We start from the raw sequence: 6,000 nt of genomic DNA, 5'->3' as shown, positions 1-6,000 counted from the left end.
TGAAGAAGGGGTCTGAATACTTTATGAAGTCTTGTTTTTTGCAAAGAGGCAGAAAGGTAGACACAGGGTCAAAGAGAAACCAGGGTAACATTTCAGGTTGTGACAGAGGTACAGACCTGATGAGGGGTTACTGAGCTGCTGGGTAACAGATACGTTAATGATGATGTTAAGTGTATTAGACTACGTTCCAACAGAGCAGACTCACATAGGAAACAAGCTCATTAGGCCAACTGGACGACTGCGGGGGCAACCTGCAGCAAAGCTTGGTAGATGGTCAAGGGACCCGTGTACTGGACTTTGAAGAGATATTCTGTACCTGGATCCAAGCATATCCACTGACAGGTTGAACAAAGAAATACATTTTGTTATTGGACAGCATGATGGGTGTCTAATTTGGGGAGTGTATCATCATATTTACAGCCATTGGTGAAGGACATCCTGGTTGTTAGATGGTGGAGGAGTCCAGAAAACCCAGACGTGTGTGATGTAGTGAAGGTGAACCGGGAACATCTGGTCGAGACCCTGAGCTGAAAGACCAAAGTCCACCTCTGCTACTACTTACCCAGTCCTGCCCACAGACAGCGGGAGTCTGTGCCAGTGTCTGGTCTGATGCTGGCTGTCAGGCTGCATCTCCGAGATACAACTAGGATCAGTCACAATGTGGAAGTCGGGTCAGATCCAGAGGTCCAGACTTTGTATTTAACTGAAGCTTCCACCAGACCTTTGTAAGTGTGATCATTTGTAGTCAGTTCAGTTTTAACATTTGATTCAAGATTTACCTCATAAATCTAGATTATTTAGCAAGTAAAATATAATAATAAATTCAAGAAATATTGATTGCCATGCCAGGATGTATTTTAAGCCATTATAAGTGATTGAATTGTGGAACAACCCTGTGGACGTGTCTCAGGTTGTGGTCATTTGATCACTAACACTCCTCCAGATGCTAACTTTAGCTTGGTGCTACTGTTTTCAACTAGCGAGAACATGTTGAAGCAGACAAACAGTTTAACATCGAGCATATTTTCACCATTTTATGGTCTGTTACGTGGGAATTTGCATCATATAGTGTTTTGGACAGAGCTGCAGCCTTACTAAGTACATGGTAAGCTTGTAAACTTGTAAACATTAGTTCAACTTAGCTAACTTAATTAGGCTAACGCTAGCTTATACACAACGTCGTTTAGTTGTATCTATACTATATAATGTGTATACGTATATATATTACCATTATGATAGAAGTTATACAGGTAAAGAGCATTTTATTTATATAATTTCTTAACAAATATGAGCAAATTACAGTTATCTCGAAGTGTAATTTAATGGTTTTCTGCAAACACTGGTCATGAAATGCGATCTGATCATCAAAAAAGTAATATAATATATACTATATAATGCCACAAATCTAAACAAACAGTCTTTATAAGCGGATAAATCAGCAACAGTCTGATAGTTTCTGTCTTTATTGAGTACAATCAATAAACATACATTAAAAAGTAAGTGAAACAGGTAGAACCACCTTTAGTAGCTGTGAATTAGACCTGGAACTTAGCATCACTAAAGAGTTGAGGTCTGGACTCTCACTGGGCCACTGTCACAGAAACTGGTGGATTGTATGTCTCCAAAACCATGCTGTCGTACACATACTTTAATATTAGGGTCATTGTCTGGCTGCATCATCAAGCCTTTTCTGAACTTCATCTTGCAAACAGCCATCCAGAGATATTCCCGTAGAATACCTTGATAAACTTACATTTCATTTCATTTTCTCAGTCACGGTGACAAACTGTCCAGATCCAGAGGCAGCAGAGTAGCCCCAAACCATGATGCTCCTCCAGCATTTTGATGCTGTTTCATATGCTTGATGATATTTTCATGTTCATAAGCATTTCTCTTTTGACGCTATATGTAGGGCTGTGTGTTTGTCCTGTGTTTCACCTGTCCACAAAGTAATTTCCCAATAGTTTTGTGAGTGTCAAGGTGGTCTTTTGCAAACTTCAGGTGTTGCTCGGAGACCAGTGACTTCCTCTGTGGTGTCCTGCCCCGGATACATGCCTGTCCAGGGTTGTTATTTGTTTCCCTATATTTCTTTCAGACCTCATTGAACATCCTGTATTGGGTCTTTGTGATGATCTTGAATGATGCTGCTTGTGAATAGTGAAAATGAAAAAACTTGTGTTTCACTCACTCACTGACTTTTTCCATCATGCAGATGCAGATCTCCGTTATGAAGTAATGACGTACCCTCTCAGGTGTTAAGTGAAGGCGGTGATGGCTCATCAGGTGCCGCTGATACGAGAGGAAGAAGCGGAGAGGACGAGCAAGAGCAACAATGGAAGAAAAAGGAGAGAGAGTTCAGGTCTGTCTGCTCCTCCGGTGTGACTGATAACATTTAACATCAGCATGACGGCACCTGCCAAAACTAGTCGAGTGTCTAACACTCGCTACCCTGGCAGCACATGCACCACAGAGTGTGAATGCAAGTACTTACTTTTACACTCGATCACTTTTTAATTACTTAAAATAACGAGGTAGTTTTACTTAATACTCTGAATACTCCTACATCACCACTGCCAAGTTATTTATCCCCAACTAAACCTCTTGGTTCACATTTAGTTTTCATTAAGGGGCCCACTACAACAGTAGAGGGAGCCATTGCTTTCTTTGTCGAGATGATTTTCTTGACAATTGTTGCAACAGCCCTTTTTTCCCTGTAACATCTCTCTAATTCACAATCCTATAGAGGGACCCACCTCCACACATCTACCCCCCCCTCCCTTCTCTCTCTCTCTCTCTCTATCTGTATATGTATGTCTGTTGCTCTCTCTCCTTCTCTCTCCAGAGGAGGGGGAAGAGAGTGAGGGCGTGCAGTTTGAGTTGTGCTCTGCGCTGTACGCCAGCCAGAGGTGTGTTTTCGGCTCCACACTCTATCTCTGGGTAGCAGCACCTCGCCGTGCAGCCAGCCTGAGTGCCATGTCTAACAGCTGTGTTGGCAAAGGGTTACAGCTCATCTGAGGAGAAGGTAGCATCTTGCTTTGAGGAGGACTGAAGATAAAAGAAGACTGACCAGTTGCAGAGAGAGGGGGGATATAACTGAAAGCCCCCCTCGCCTCACTAAACAGAGCAAAAACGGAAGGCTTTGGAGTATTCAATTTTTTCTTTCGTTTTATATTTTTCTTATTCCTCATCGCGGTGCTGGGAGGTGCTTCATCTTTTCATATAGTCTCTCTTTCCATCATTTGCCTCCTCATTTATTTCTCCATTTACCTGGTGTATAATTTCCTCTATTTATGAGTGAGAGAGCAGAGAAAGGAGGGAGGAGTTTTGTTGTTATTTTTGTCCTTTCTTTCTTCCTTTCCTCTCTTCCCTTCCTTTCCACCAAACCGTATCATACCTGTCAGTCCCTCCTTGCCATTTCATCTCCTACTGCTGCCATCAGTTCATCATTCCTCATCCTATGCCTCTCTCTGTCTCTAAAGTCTGATGTTATATGAACTTGGATGAATTTTCAAAGACAACTAAAAAAAACTCCTCATGAATGACTCTTTTTTTTCCCTTTTCCTTCTCTTTTGGTCCCTGCACACCCATTTTCTTTGCATCACACTCTTGCGGGATTCTTAAATGTTACTCTAGGTAGGTTAACTATCGTTTAGTGTCTGTCTATCTGTCTGTCTGTGTGTATTTGTGTGTGCTTTACATATACATAAAACACACATTAACACACACATGCACTCGCACACTAAACTGTGCCTAGAAGAACAGTTTTCAGTGAGTCGACATTGGTCTGGTCTCGCTCCGTTTTCATGTCCTCCTCCTCATTTGTCCTTCTCATGATGGCGAAACGTGCCCATTTTTAATTGTTCTCTCTGAGAAATCTTTTTTTATCTGTCCACATGTCATGCCTCTTTTTCCATTTACCAAAGATTTTCATTTGTTTAGCAACCTGTTGCAGAGGGAGGAATACATTTAGTCCTTAGGCACGTGGGGATCATTCTATTATTGATGTGAATTCGTCAAAATTGGGGTTACAGCATTCAAAGTTCAGATCATATGGCCGTCTCAAATCATTAAGAGTGTATCCCATTTCATGCCTGATTTGTGTTTTCATCCCGACAGTCCATCAGCACCCATTTATTGCCACTTCTTGTACACCTCCCTCCCGACACACACAGAGCACACACTCCTAAATTCAACTACAGTCTTTATTATCATCAAATCATTTTGTCGTGATTTATTTCTAGTTCATCTGTATTTTCTTCAACCGCCTTTTACTTCTATTTGGTTGGTTTTCATTCAGAAATGGCCATTTTTCATTCTTGAAGCTCTCTCCCCACCACTTGTTTTCATTCTCATCCTTTATCACGAGAGAGAGACCACTTGGCATTAGCTGGACGTTGAACATTGGTTTAAGCGTCTAATGCCTTGCTGTGGACTTTAGGTGTAATGCACAGCGTGTGCAGGTTGTAGATAGACAGACTGATAGACAGATAAAAATAGACATTAGGACTTAATATCCCATCTCATCATTACTGTTCTCTTTTCCTCTGTCACATTTTCCTCCTTTCTTTACACTGTACTTGAAGCTTTGTCTCCACTTCTCACTGCCACACCTTTTTGAGAACGCTGTTTTAAAGCGTTGCCACTGCTAGTCTACTGCCAATAAGTTTCTAGGCTGTATTTCCAAGGACATCCACCTGATATTACCCCTACAGTCAACCTTATTGTGAACAGTAGCACAGGCCCAAACCAGCCACTCTAGTCTCTTTTTCCCCCCTTTCTTTTGGACTGATAAAGGGGCTTAATAAATACCTCTTTCTTGATTACTCTGAGAGTGGGATGTCATCATGAAGGAATATGAAGGACCACTCGTTTTGCTCTGTCTTTGCTTTTGTGTCTCAACTCTGCTCTTGTGTAAAACATCTCCACTACAGTCTATAAATTATGTGTTACAGAAAAGAGTTAATTAGGTGAGTAGTGAATTAATATAGTACTCACTTCTTTTTCGCAACTGACTGTATGCACATGCATGAACAGTAGGTGTGTGCACTGAATGTGTGTGTGTGCAGGAGTACAACTGACTGAGCAAGAGGCTGCGTGTGTGTCTGTGTGATGTGTTTATGCATTTATGCATTTGAACGTCTGCATGATACTGATGGATACGCATTCTGCATGGAATATAATCAGTAGCTTCTCTGCACAGGTTATTTTTTTATATTTGCCAGTTACACCTTTTTCACCCTGCTGTGACTAATTGGTTGTTTATCAGGTCATACCTCGGATCTGTGTCTGCTCCCAACAGATTTACTATTCTGTTTCTATTTCTTCTAGTTCTTTCAATGGTAATTTTGAGCACGAGAGCTTTATCATGCAAGCTCTACTATAGCACTACTCTTAATTCATGGCAGAATCCAGCCCAAAATGCTCTTATTAATTTGGTTAAATCTTTCTATTGCTGACTCACTCAATTAGTCCACTGTAGTGTGCAGGTGCATGCATTTACATGCATTCATTTTAGTCCTCTCCCTCCATATTGTGCATTTTATTTGGTTGAGGTTCATCAAATAATTCCATGTTGCTACCCTCCTCCTCCACCTTCTCCGTTATGTTTCCTGCTTGATGGATCTGGAACAGAATTTTTGAAAATGTCTCTGGAAAGGAATCACAAACCTAATGTGACTTGTAAACCAGCTTTGTTAGTCTCTTCAACTTGACCCTAATGAATACGCTGTACACCACAGATGAGATATAGTCTACATGTCTTAGAGTGCATCATATAATGCCTATAGTGATCTAATGATGTTTTAGCTTTTCCACAACTATGAAGCGGAAGATGATTAAAATGCACAAGAACACACTGAATTCTGTCTCTATTGTTTATATACAGAGACACATTATTATACATTCACCACTCGACATTACTAAAATCTTTCTAAACTAATTCCCATCAGTCAGGAACCAGCGTTAACAAAACAAAATACTTTTTAAATATTCTCCATTAAT

At 40.8% G+C, this 6,000-nt stretch overlaps 1 protein-coding gene across 3 annotated transcripts in view; it reads left to right on the top strand.

The window, feature by feature from the left end:
- Nucleotides 1-2,990: 2,990 nt before the first annotated feature.
- grin2bb (glutamate receptor, ionotropic, N-methyl D-aspartate 2B, genome duplicate b) overlaps nt 2,991-6,000 on the top strand; it is an 81,304-nt gene continuing 78,294 nt past the window's right edge. Inside the window, exons 1-2 of one of the 3 annotated variants that reach the window (XM_026358866.1) lie at nt 2,991-3,202; nt 4,953-4,967. The gene's annotated coding sequence lies outside the window, so the exon portion shown is untranslated. Of the gene's footprint in view, nt 3,634-4,952; nt 4,968-6,000 lie in introns of all 3 variants that reach the window. The other 2 variants (XM_026358865.1, XM_026358864.1) reach the window with 2 other exon arrangements.

The sequence above is a fragment of the Anabas testudineus genome, chromosome 1, assembly GCF_900324465.2.
Source record: "Anabas testudineus chromosome 1, fAnaTes1.2, whole genome shotgun sequence".
Lineage (NCBI taxonomy): Eukaryota > Metazoa > Chordata > Actinopteri > Anabantiformes > Anabantidae > Anabas > Anabas testudineus.
The sequence above is the reverse complement of the archived record's forward strand: the minus strand, read 5'-3'. Positions and strand labels throughout refer to the sequence as shown.